This window comes from Nyctereutes procyonoides, unplaced genomic scaffold (genome assembly GCF_905146905.1).
Source record: "Nyctereutes procyonoides isolate TBG_1078 unplaced genomic scaffold, NYPRO_anot_genome, whole genome shotgun sequence".
Lineage (NCBI taxonomy): Eukaryota > Metazoa > Chordata > Mammalia > Carnivora > Canidae > Nyctereutes > Nyctereutes procyonoides.
Window position 1 is genome coordinate 23,447,404 of NW_026575082.1, and position 13,110 is coordinate 23,460,513.

Here is a 13,110-nt window from a genome sequence, read left to right on the forward strand (position 1 = left end):
CATCCCACCAGGTAGATTGTGAGCCTTTTGGGATCGAGGCCATGCCTCATATTTCTTCATATTCCCACATGCTTAGTCCAAGACCTTATAAGAAGAATGAGTCAATACTTGTCGATCCACGTCTGTCTCCTCCAACCTGCTGTATTAGGAGGCATAATAATCCTTAGAGATTTTCCTCTTCTTCCTCTCGCTCTTAGTTCAATGGTAAACCTTTCAAATCCTTGGCCTTTCCTATTAGGATCAGTGATTTTCATGAGTGAACAGACTATCAATCGTACAATTCTGAGATTGTAGGTAAATATACCAGGAAATTTTCACTAGCATATACATGTTTACCTCCTCATAAACCTGCAAAGGGAACTTGCTACCAGAAGTTATTGGTACATCTGAATAACAGTTCACAGCAACTAAAGAGACAGGAAATCAATTTTAGAAGACATTGCATTACACTTTCTATCCATTACTATTCACTTTCTAGTAGATTTTACAATATTATTTGATATAATAAATTAGCTGTTACGGGGAGACAATGGTTTTGAAGAATGTGGAGAAATCATCTAAAGATTGTCTTATTTGATGGAGGTTTAGAGCATCTGTTTCAACTGGCATTGCTTTGGAAATTGTAAGAACCTTCGGAGATGATAAATGTTTACAATTTGTACCCACATTGTTACCAACACAATAGCCTGTTAAATCCCTTGCCATGAATATGAACAGACTGCAGGCCATCCGCCCTGTTTGCCACGGGGGGACACAGGCATTATTCACAAATTTTAACTGTTCCTATGGCACCAACAGTCTGAAAATGAAGCACAAAAACGTAGCCCTGGGGAAGTTTTGCTGGTGATGACTTTAGTGCAAACGTAACCACAGGGACCAATGCCTCTGTCACCAATACGCAGGGACCAGAATAAAGTAGGTTTATCCTTTCAACCCATGTCCTAGTGGACAGTTGGCATATTTTAAAATTCATCCTATCCACTGCAAACTCAACGACTCCTTCACAAGACCCAAAGTAGAGAAGTTGGAGGGGTTAGACCGATATGGAAAGCGCACGTCATCTTGCTCCTCCTTAAGACCCGTTTCTCCTGATAAGGGTCCAAACATTCTACCAAAAACTAGGAGAAAAAAAAAAAAAGCTCCCATATCGTCCTTATCCAGAGAAATTGACTCTCTAGTGTCGCCAAATGAGTAGCAAATTGGTTCCCAACAATTGTTTTATTATAAAAAACAATTTTAAGAAAAAAACTTAAGAAAAAATTTATTGTCTGAAAAAAGAATGTTAAAAAGAAGAATGGAAGTATTAGGAGGTTTTTTTGGTTTTGTGTCTGTTTTTTCCAACTAGGAGTCATTCGTATCCCCTGAAGGGTCAGTGTCCTTTCCAGGGAAGGTTTAGGAGCGAGATTTATAAGGAAGGACCTGGCCTAGAAAATCAGGCTGTGCTACTTCCCTAAAGCCAAGGCTTAGAGGGTTGCAAGGTTGGGGAGGATGAGCAGTAGGGAGGCTGAGAAACCCCAAATCAGAGAAGAGCCACAAAAGAGGCTACTGATGATCATGAAACCCCAAAATACGTTATCCTGGACTTGCTGTGACTGTGGCTCTCCCCACCGATGGCATCACTATCCTTCCGACTGCTCAGGTCAAAACCACGGAGCCAGCTGGCACTGTCCTCGAAAACATGTCCTGAATCCCCCTGCATCATATGACCCTGCTCCTACCTGCGCCTCCTACAGAAAATGCTCCACACCTTTGAAAACGTCACTTCTGTGCTTAACCCCCAGCAATGGCTTCCTTTCCACTCACAGCGAGGCAACCGTACTTGATGTGGTCCACGACGTGTTGGCATCCCCTGCTCCCAACTTAGACCTTCACTCTCGACATGTCACTCCTCCTGGCTCATTCTTACCCACTTTCCACTCAGCTAACTTCGGAACCTACAAGTCTTTGCGCAGACACCTGCTCCTCAGTTAGGCCTACCCTCATCACCCAACTGCACCCTACCCCAAGACGCTGCGGTCCCCACCATCCTTACCCTGTTCCATTCATTTCGTTTTCGTAGTAGGATCACCTCCTAACCTACTATGTAATTTATGTATTACGTTTGTTATGTTTTTGTGCCCTCCCCCTTATAAAATGTATGCGTCCTCAGGAACAGAGATCTTTCATTTCACTAATGCATTCCAGATACTTTCAAGCACCTGGGACATAGTAGAAGCTAAATTATTCTCTTTTGAATGACTGAATAAATAACTCCGTATTTTACCTGTGAAGAAACTGAGGCAAGAGAGGATAAGCAATTTATCAGGATGAAAAGTAGCGAACTCCCCCTCCAGAAGACCTATTCCATGGGTTAGAACTTGGATAGAAAAACTGAGTTTCGAAAGGATGAAACCCCAAAGTTAGGAAAACCAAAGTTACACAATAAATTTTAAAGGCAGATAATTAGAGGCGGCGTAGAATACAAGAGATTGAGGAACCTTCCTAGATACTGACATCATCCATAATAAGGGCAAAAGTCAAAGAAGAATGTAATTATTTACATGTTCACCCATCAAACTCCTTTACATAGTTGGATTATTTCTTAAACATAAACTCATAATGTATTAAAATCATGTTTTTTACTTGCAACATGATTGTACAATCAGATTTCCTTTTCACCTTTGTAAAGGCATTTTTTAGCATCTCTTATCCACTAATATTTACCTAATATTCCAGATTCGTTTCAATATTTTTTCTTTCTTGTCTACAACTTCCTTCTTTTGTTTTCTCATTTTATCTTTTATCAATCTTTATTATTTTTTTTCAATCTTTATTATTTTATGTATTTCATGTGATCTCTGTCATAGCTTATCTTTGAGTTAACTCTTAGCTTAACTCTTTAGTTAGCTAATTAAACTATTCCTATGTTTTTCAACATTTTGGTGCCTGTCACTTTTCCTGACTGTACTCTTTTGTGGTAACTTCTCCTTTATAGTGAGACTTTTAAACTGATTCAATGTAAATTTGGGGATCAAATCTGCTGATTTCTCTTTTATTTTGAAGCCAGAAATTTTTTACTGAGATATTCTTTCTTTTTGGGTTTTCAACTAACTTCCTATTTCTATTTGATAATTCCATCTAAATATTCTTCCTTTCCGATCTGCATATCTTTTGTTTCTTTCTCTTGCTTTATTGCTCTGGTTAAAACTCCCAGTGCTGTGTCGAACAAGAACACGAAGAGTAAACTTACCTTTGCCTTGTTCTCAATCTTAGGGGGAAAGCATTCAGTCTTTCCCCTTTAAGTATAATGTTAGCTACAGGGTTTTTGGCAGATTTTCTTTATCAGGGTGAGGAGATGTCCCTTTATGCCTAGTTTTCTGAGAGTTTCTATCACAAATGGGTACTGAATTTTGTGATATGCTTTTTCTGCATCAATTGAGATGATAATAAGATTTTTCTTTAGACTGTCAATATGGTGGGTTATATTTACTGGTTTTTTAAGTTGAGATATAATTGACAACATACTGTACATGTTTCAAGTATACATAGTTTCTTGGCTTTTAACACACTCCCAAGATTTTTGTTTTGTTTTGTTTTGTTTAACTTTTTTTTAAATTTTTATTTATTTATGATAGTCACACAGAGAGAGAGAGGCAGAGACACAGGCAGAGGGAGAAGCAGGCTCCATGCACCGGGAGCCCGATGTGGGATTCGATCCCGGGTCTCCAGGATCGCGCCCTCGGCCAAAGGCAGGCGCCAAACCACTGCGCCTCCCAGGGATCCCTGTTTTGGTTTTTAAAGATTTTATTTATTTATCTGACAGAGAGAAAGAGAGCACAAGCAGGGGGAGCAGCTGAGGGAGGATCAGGCTCCCCGCTGAGCAGGGAGCCCCATGTGGGGCTCCATCCCTGGACCTGGGACCATGACCCAAGCCAAAGGCAGACATTTAACCGACTGAGCCACCCAGGTGCCCCTATTCCCAAGATTTTAAACCATCACCACTAATTCCAAAACATCCCATCACGCCAAAAAGAAACTCCACACCTCAGCAGTCACCTCCTTTCCCTTCACTCCCTAGTTCTTAGCAGCTGCTAATCTGCTTTCTGATTTTATGTGTTTGCCTCTTTGGGATATTCATATAAATCTAATCATATGGTACGTGGCCTTTTGTGACTGGTTTCTTTCACTTAGCATGACGTTTTCAAGGCTCATCTGTGTTGTAACGTATATCAGTACTTCATTTTTATGGCTGAATAATATCCTGTTGGGTGGATATAGCATTTTGTTTATCCATTCACCGGTTGATATTTGGGCTGTTTCCACTTTTTGGCCATTATGAAAAATGCTGCAATGAACATTCCTGGCAAGTTTCGCTATGAACATATGTTTTTATTGATGAAATTTTAAATATTGAACTGGCTTTAAATATCTGAAATAAATTCCACTTGGTGGTAATGTATGTGCTGCTAGGTTTGATTTGATAAAATTTTATTGAGATTTTTGTGCCTATATTCATGAGAGATTTTGGTCTGTAGTTTTATTTTGTTTTCTTTGCATTCTTTGTCTGGTTTTAGTGTCTGTGCTGCCATCATAAAATGACTGTGAAGTATTCCTTCCTCTTCTATTTTCTGGAAAAGACTATATAAAATTGGTCTTAATTTCTCTTTAAATATTTAGAAGAATTCTCCAGTGAAACCATCTGGTCCTGGAGATTTCTTTTTCAGGAGCTTTTCAATTACAAATTCAATTTTCTTACCAAGAAATAGACTCCTAACTATAGAGAACAAACTTATGGTTACCATGGGGGAGGTGGGTGGAGGGATGGGTTAAATAGGTGATGGGGATTAAGGAGTGTACCTGTCGGGGGATGGGGGATGCCTGGGTGGCTCAGCAGTTGAGAGGCTGCCTTTGGCTCAGGCCATGACCCCGGGGTCCCGGGATCGAGTCCCACATCGAGTCCCACATCGAGTCCCACATCGGGCTCACTGTGGGAAACCTGCTTCTCCCTCTGCCTGTGTCTCTGCCTCTCTCTCAATGTGTCTCTTATGAATAAATACATAAAATTAAAAAAAAAAAGGAGTGTACTTGTCGTGATGAGTAATAGGTATTGTATGGAAGTGCTGAATCACTAAATTCTACACCCGAAACTAATATTACATGTATGTTAACTGGAATTTTAAATAAAAACTAAAACAAAAAGTTCCATTTTCTTAATTACTATAGGATATTCAAATTGTCTGTTTCATGTTGGTTGGTAGCTTGTGCTTTTTCAGGAATTGGTTCATTTCTTTTAAGTTGTCAAATGTGTGAACAAAACAATGTTAGTAGTATTCTCCTTTTCTCTTCTTAATGGCTGCAGGATGGCTAGTGAAATCCACTGTTTCCTTGATGATACTGGTGATATGTGTCTTCTCTCATCTTGGTCAGTGTTGCTAAAGATGTATCAATTTTATTCGGGTTTATTTTGCTCTTTTTTTTTTTTTTCTTAGATAGGCACTTAGATTACTGGCTTGAGACCTTTCCTCTTTTCTAACAAAAGCATTTCAGGCCATACATTACTCTCAGTCTGCTCTAGCTGTAGCCCACAAATAGTGATACATTGTACTTTCATTTTCATTCCATGCAATGTATTTTTTTAACTTTCCTTTGAGACTTCCTCATTGACCCATGAATTATTTAGAAGTGTGTCATATAATTTCCATGTATTTCAAGGTTTTTTGGTTCTCTTTCTATTATTGATTTCTAGTCTGATTCTATTACGATCAGAGAGCATACTCTGTATGATTTCAATTCTTCTAAACTTGTTGAGATCTGTCTCACAGCTCAGGATATGGTGTGTGTGTGAAAGATACAGGTGACAAAAATGTGTGTTCTGTTGAGTAGAATATAAATATCAATTAGATCCGTCTTGGCTGATGGCATTATTCCGTTCTTCTACGTTTTTTATTATTTTGTCTAAGAGTTTTAGCAATTGCTAAGAAAGGGATGTTGAAGGCCCCAAATATAATTGTAGATTTGTCTAAGTCTCCTTTCAGTTTTATCAGGTTTTTTGTCTTGTATATATCTTGAAGCCCTGTTGTTTGGTGCATGCACCTTGAGGATTGCTGTGTCACTTAATGGACTGCTACTTGTGTAAATAAATGTCAGGTTCCAGGGGTGCCTGAGTGTCCAACTCTTGGTTTCAGCTCAGGTCATGATCTTGAGGCAGTGGGATGGAGGCCCATGTTGGGCTCCACACTTGTCATGGAGCCTGTTTGGGGTTCTCTCTCTCTCTCTCTGCCCCTCCTCTGGCTCATGCTGCAGCTTTCTCTCTCTCAAATAAATAAATAAATAAATAAAATCTTTAAAAAATATATTATCAGGTTCCACACTACAGGCAGAAATATCCCAGGCAGTCTGTGACCAGAGCATATCAGTATTCACACTAAATATTTCAATGTACAAAACAAGTTTTAAAACATTTTTAATACACTTTATTTTTTAAATCAATTGTTACCTAGGTTACCACAAAACAGCAGAAAGTACATAGAGTTCCCATATATGCCCTGACTCCACACACATGTGGCTTCCCCCCTCCATCATCCCGCACCAGAGTGGTACATTTGTTACAATTGATGAACCTGCATTGACACATCATTATCACCCAAGGCTTATAGTTCACATTAGAATTCACTGTTGGTACTGTATATTTTATGGGTCTTGATAAATGCATAATGGCATATATCCACTATTATAGTTGCATACAGAATAGTTTTACTGCCCTAAAAATCCCCTGTGCTCCTATTTATGTCTCCTTCCCCTTAACCCCTGCTAACCGGATCATTTTACTGTCTCCTTACAAACCAGAGGTTTTTATCCTGACCTTTTATATTAATTAAAACAGGTTAACCGCAGTAACAAGTACACAAAAATGCATACTTCCAACTCAACAATTAATACTATACGATCAATACAATACTTCAAACCCAACACAAATATTTTTCCTCTCACATACGTCTAAAACACGTGTATCTGATTGGAGGGCACCTCTCCTCCATGTGGTGATTCAGATTCCTTTCATGTTGTGGCTCTCACATCTTTAATATGTGGCTTCTATGGGCATCATACCCATGTACATCACAAATGGGAAAGGAGTGTGGAGATAATACATGAAGGATATTTAAGGGTTTGGTCAGGAAATCGGGTAAAATTCATTCTTATGGCTTACTCCCAAGTGCAGCGGAGGCCAGGAAATGCAGGCTACCTGTGTCCTCAGGAAGAAGAGAAAACCAGCTTAGTGACCATCTAGCCAGTCTGGGTCACTGCTATAGAGGCTAACCATGGATAGACTTTAAGGGGTTAAGCGTTCAGAAGATAAATGCAAAAATGTTGCCTTAAATTGCATTTTCCTAGGGAGATGGAAGGACTAGCCCCGTATCAAATAGGAGACACGCTGGGAGAAGTTGAATTTGAACTGAGGCTTAACAATGGGTAGAGACAGGTGGTTGGGATAGAAGGTAAGGGGAATCTGGCCAGGAAAACATCACAAGCAGAGGCACAAAGATTATAACATGTGTTTGAAAAATGGCCAAAAGCTCAGACTAGCTGAAGGATTGAGTTTATTTGGAAGAATATGCATTTAGTCAGCAAGTTGATACCGGCCCGACTATGTGTCAGGGCCTACAGTAGACACTGGCTCTGTAAGGGTGCAAACAGAAGAGGGACACTTGGACAACAATCTGTGGATAATACTGGTACAGACACATAAGATGCAATGAGACCCTGCTAAAAGGACACTAATCTCACCCCTAGAAGATTTGCGGAAGTGATCTACAAGCTGAGCCCTGAAGGACAAATGAGTGTTTGCTAAGAGTGGTCAGCGGAGCGCTGGATTCCAGGCCTGACGGTATAATAATGTATAATATGCATGGGAATGGCTGCCAGAAGGCTTCTGTGGCAGAGGCCAAGAATGCAAGAGGAAGAATGGCGTGAAATCAGTCTAAACCAACAGTCAGGACTCAGATACAGAAGACCTTATAAATTGTGTCAACCAATTGGGATGCTATTCTAAGAACAACAAGGATTTTAAGCAGGGTAGAAGAAGGAGTAAACCTGAATTATAATCATTTCAGCTGCAACATGGAAAAGGAGTTGGAGGACAGCAAGACTGGAGATAAGAATATTGCCTGGGGACTATTGGGATAGTTCATGATGTAACTGATGGCAGCCTTGACTGTGGGAATGGAGGTAAAAATGCAGAATGATTTGAGAGTTGAGAGGGATGGCCCCCAGGACTTGGTCTTTACTGGGTATGCGGGTTAGAGAAGCCAAGAGCATCTACCAGGCTCTTGGTGAGAAGAACTAAGTAGATACTGGTGATATTGAATACTAAGCTAAAAAATGGATTTTTAAAAAAATGAACATCCTTAAGTTTATTTTTTAAGGTCTATTTCTTTATTTTAGAGGGTGCAGGGGGGAGGGGTAGAAGGAGAGGATAGAGAATCCCCAAGCAGATTCCCCACTGAGTGCAAAGCCCACACAGGGCTCACTCAATCCCAGGCCCCGAGAGCCAAAATCGAGTCAGATGCCTAACCAACCAGCCACCCAGCCACCCCTAAAAAGTGGATCTTAACTGAGATTTCAATTGGGAAATTAGAGCTGAAATCAGGGTTGAACTTAAACTGCTGAGTGGAGACATCCATAGAACCCAGAGGGGTCAGGAATGACAACATGGATCTGGAAATTGTCAACAAGGAAACAGAAATCTTGGGAATGGATGAGCTTTTAAGTGGAGAGTATAAAGCAAGCACAATGCAGGCCTGAGGCCGACCCTTGATGACTACCCAGGAGAGCAACAGGGACACAGAGCCTGTAGAGGAGAACAGGGCATGACTGTCGAACCAGGAAGGGAAGCAGAAGGCCAGCCAAGGAAGAGAGCTCTTCCGCCCACCCTTTTTTTTTTTTTTTTAAAGAGGATGGGGGGTGGGGGTAGAGGGAGAAAGAATCCTAAACAGACTGTATGCCCATGGCTCAATCTCAGGACCCCAACACCATAACCTAAACTGAAATCAAGAGTGGATGTGCCTGGGTGGTTCAGTCTGGTTAAGCATCTGCCTTCAGCTCAGGTCATGATCCCAGGGTCCTGGGATCAAATCCCACATTAGGCTCCCCGCTCTGTGGGAAGACTGCTTCTCCCTTTCCCACTCCTCCTCCTTATGCTCTCTGTTCCCTCTCTCTGAAATAAATAGATAAATAAATCTATCTTTAAAAAAAAAAAAAGTCGATGCTTAACTGACTAAGCCACCCAGGCACCCCAGGAGAGAGTGCTTTAGGGAGAAGTCAGGGGTGTCAAATCCTGCCATGGAAAGGGTAAGCAGTGCTCGTTGGATTCAGTGATTGATAAGATGAGGATGATTTCAAGGAAGCAGCGAGAGCCCGTGGGCACACTGCAGCGTGCCCTGAAGAAGAAGAGCAGATAGCTACTGGAACAGTGGATTTGGAGAAGAAAGACTGGCGACAGGAGGAGTGTGCCATCAAGGAAGAAGTCTTGTCTGTTAACGTAGGAGAGATTTAAATGTGTTTAGGTAACGATTGTGAGCACTTAGAACGATATCAGCGTGTGGAAGGCCTGGAATTTCAGATAGGAGACTTGGTTCCTAGGTAGTTAGGAGCCCTTTCAAGCAGGAGAAGGATTTGGCCATTGCTGTGCTGTAGGAAGACTTATTTGGGGGCTGGGTGTACTGCCCAGAGTACATCCGACCCTAAAGGAACTTATCCTGCCTTAAAATGAAGCAGATGTTTAGGTTTGGGTTCTAGATGAGGGTCTCAGCAGAATCTTTCAATGTGCTTTTGTGGGTGCTTTTCTGGAAGTCCTTTAAGGCATTGCTTCAAGATTGTGATCTAATCATCTGTTTACTTGCGAGGACCAACATCTTTGTTAAGCTTTGTTTAGTTTGCAGTTGTTCCAACCTTAAAATCATTACATTGAGACAGGTTTAAAAGGCTCGTTCAGCAGTATTCTTTGTCCTAGATCCTTAAAGCAACTCTTCTGCCTCAGTGTGTCTACCTACGTCATAAACAGGAGCAGGGGAATGAAAGAGAAACCCTACCCAGGTACAAAATAGGGTGCTGTGTGGCTGAGGTAGAAAGGAGGTGCCGTTAAATGAATTTAAATGAAAGAACCCCAAGTGTATATTTACAGCAAAAGCAAATCTTAAATTTGCTTCATAAACAAAATTTAATACATGACAAATTTGGACCCAAATGGGAAGGTCCGTGAGCTTCAATATCTCCTATCTTCTTCATAAATCACAATATCGATCAAGTATAAATTAATGCATGAGTGTGTACATTTGCGTATGGGAACTTACGAAACCTCATTTATTACGTGGGAATGAAGCAAAAAGCAAATTTTTTTTTTAGAAAGCAATTTTTATGTTAGGAACACCTAAGTTAAACAATTTAGCATTTTAAAAAAAATTAGCTGAATGGATCTTATCTATATGAACCTATTCATATATTCATCCCCCCCATCCTATTCATCCCCCCCTCTCAAAAGAAAAATGTGTGGTGAAGCATCACTCCTGTTCTTCCTTTGGGAAGAACTTAAGACCCTTGGGAAAAGAACTTAAGGCCAAGGTGTGTGCATCAAAGGACGACTCAATGAAAAGAGGTGGTGAAAGGAACTTTGGAGAATTTCGTTTGTAATCCTAATACAGATTTCCTCCCAATGATCAATGTATCCTGGGAGAGGCCACTGCATGCATTTATTTTCTCCGTTTTCTTGCTTTGCTAGATCTACCTTTGAAAGATGGTTGTTGTTTACACTGAAATATCAGACAGCAGACATACAGGACTTGTATGTTCTACAAGTAAATGTTGTTATACAAGCTACTCACTGGTACATTAAAAGTTTCGGTACTTTTGTTAAGATGTTGTGAATTAAGACGTCCTTTGGGCATATGACAGAAAGGGTGCAGACGTAGTAAATCAGTGACAATCGTACCCAATTGGGAAGGCAGGGGAGAAAAAGATCATTTTTCAAGAGTTAATAGGAAATTTCTTCTGCAAACCCCAAACCACGCCCTAGATCAGTGTTCTCAACCCTGGCGGAGCTTCAGAACAATCTGTGAGGCCTTTATTTTTTTTTTAATTTATTTATGATAGTCATAGAGAGAGAGAGGCCGAGACACAGGCAGAGGGAGAAGCAGGCTCCATGCACCGGGAGCCCGATGTGGGATTCGATCCCGGATCTCCAGGATGGCGCCCTAGGCCAAAGGCAGGCGCCAAACCGCTGTGCCACCCAGGGATCCCTCTGTGAGGCCTTTAAAAACATGTCCAGGTTTCCACTCCGAATCTCCCAGTAAATCCAAATATCCAGAGTTGGCCTCCCCTTTTGCAGTTCCTTTTTTTTTTTTTTTAAGCCCTTCTTGACTTTGCTGTACATCCAGGGTTGACATCACTGCTCCAGGGCTTGGTCTACACATACGTTGTTAGGGAAGCAAGGTGCAGGGTTAGAGGAGGTCCAGGGAAACCTTGGAATAACCGGGAAGTTCTCGTGTTAGCTAAAATTCTCTGGGCCTTTGCTTGGAGGGGTGGAGCAAACTGAAGTAGGGCTCGTGGCTCGTGCAGCAGCTGGAGAAGCCAGTTGTCTGTGACATCCCGGACAACGGACCAGAGCGGTGCTCGAGTGGAGTCCGCTCGTGGGAGTCTGCGGCGGCAGCACAGGATGAACACATCCGCCCGCACAGAGGTCCCAGGTTAGGACTCGGAGGCCAGGCGGGGCTGCTGCTGGTGCAGGTGAAGGCGATGGAGCTGCGGGCTGCGGGGGGGCGCGTCCCTAAGTGTAAGACGCGCACCGTCCAGACCGAAAGAAACTATAGAAACCTACCATCAGTGGTGGTCTACTGACTGCACGTTGAAGGGTCGTTCTGAATACGCTGAATCGAGGCTATTAGCTACTTCTTCTCACTTTTTCCAATGGGGTCAGTAGAAACCCTAAAACCACACTAGGCTGCTGTCGTCGTTGTGTAGGACCACGTGGGTTTAGACTACCCTGAGACCGCGCGGCAGTAAAGGGGGGGGAGGGGGGGCGGGGAGGGGGTGAAAGTGGAGGTGGGGGCGGAGGTGGAGGTGGGGTTCGGGGAGGGGGTGGAGGTAGGGGTTGGGGAGGGGGTGCAGGTGGAGGTGGGGTTCGGGGAGGGGGTGCAGATGGAGGTCGGGTGGGGGGTGGAGGTGGGGTTCGGGGAGGGGTGCAGGTGGGGGTGGAGGCGGGGAAGGGGGTGGAGGTGGGGAGGGGGAGGGGGTGGGGATGCGGGAGGGGTGGAGGCAGCGGAGGCAGCGGGGGCAGGGGCGGCAGGGGCGGGCCCCCGGCCCGATACGTCGGGAAGCAGCCGGTCTGGCTCCTAAGGGGCCGCGGAACAATGCACCTGCAGAGGAGACCCCGCGTGGGGTGGCCTGGGCCACACTGGGGAAGAGCGCGTCGCAGGAGGAAACGGCTTAACTTCCTTGAAAAGCCCCAAAGAAGTCGGGTGGAGCTCGAGGGCCCCGCGGCACCTGGGCGGCCCTGGAGGCCAGGCCGGCGGGCGGGGGAGGGCCCGGCCCCGCGGGAGCAGCGCCCGGAGCCGCCCAGGAGGACCCCGCCCCCCGCTCCTCCAAGGACTGCCCCCGGGCTCCGGCCCCCGAACGACGGGACCGCGCCCTCGGCGCCCGCGCTGCACCCCGAGGCTGCCCGCGCACGGAGGCCGACCGGGACCCGTACCGCGGGGAGGCGGGGACGCCCAGGTGCACGCTGCCGCCGCCGCCGCCGCCTCCGCTGCTCGCGCCTGCGCAGACGCGCTCTCCGCGCAGCCCGGCCTTCAGCGGCTACCGCGCCTTCCTCCGCCCGCTTTTCCCCGCCCCCAGGCGTCGCGTCACAAAGACTGACGTGCGAAGCGGACAATCACGGCCCCTGTCGGCGGGAGGGGAGCGGACGGAAGGGGAAGGCAGCGGGGCCCGGCCCGGCCCGGCCGCCCAATCAGCGAGCTCCGGGGAGCGGCGGGGCGGGGCCCGGGGCGCGGGCGGGGGCGGGGCCACGGAGGGGGCGGGTTCCGGGGGCGGGCGCAGCCAATCGGAGCGCGCCGGCCCCGCTGGGAGCGCGGCGTGGGGCGTGGG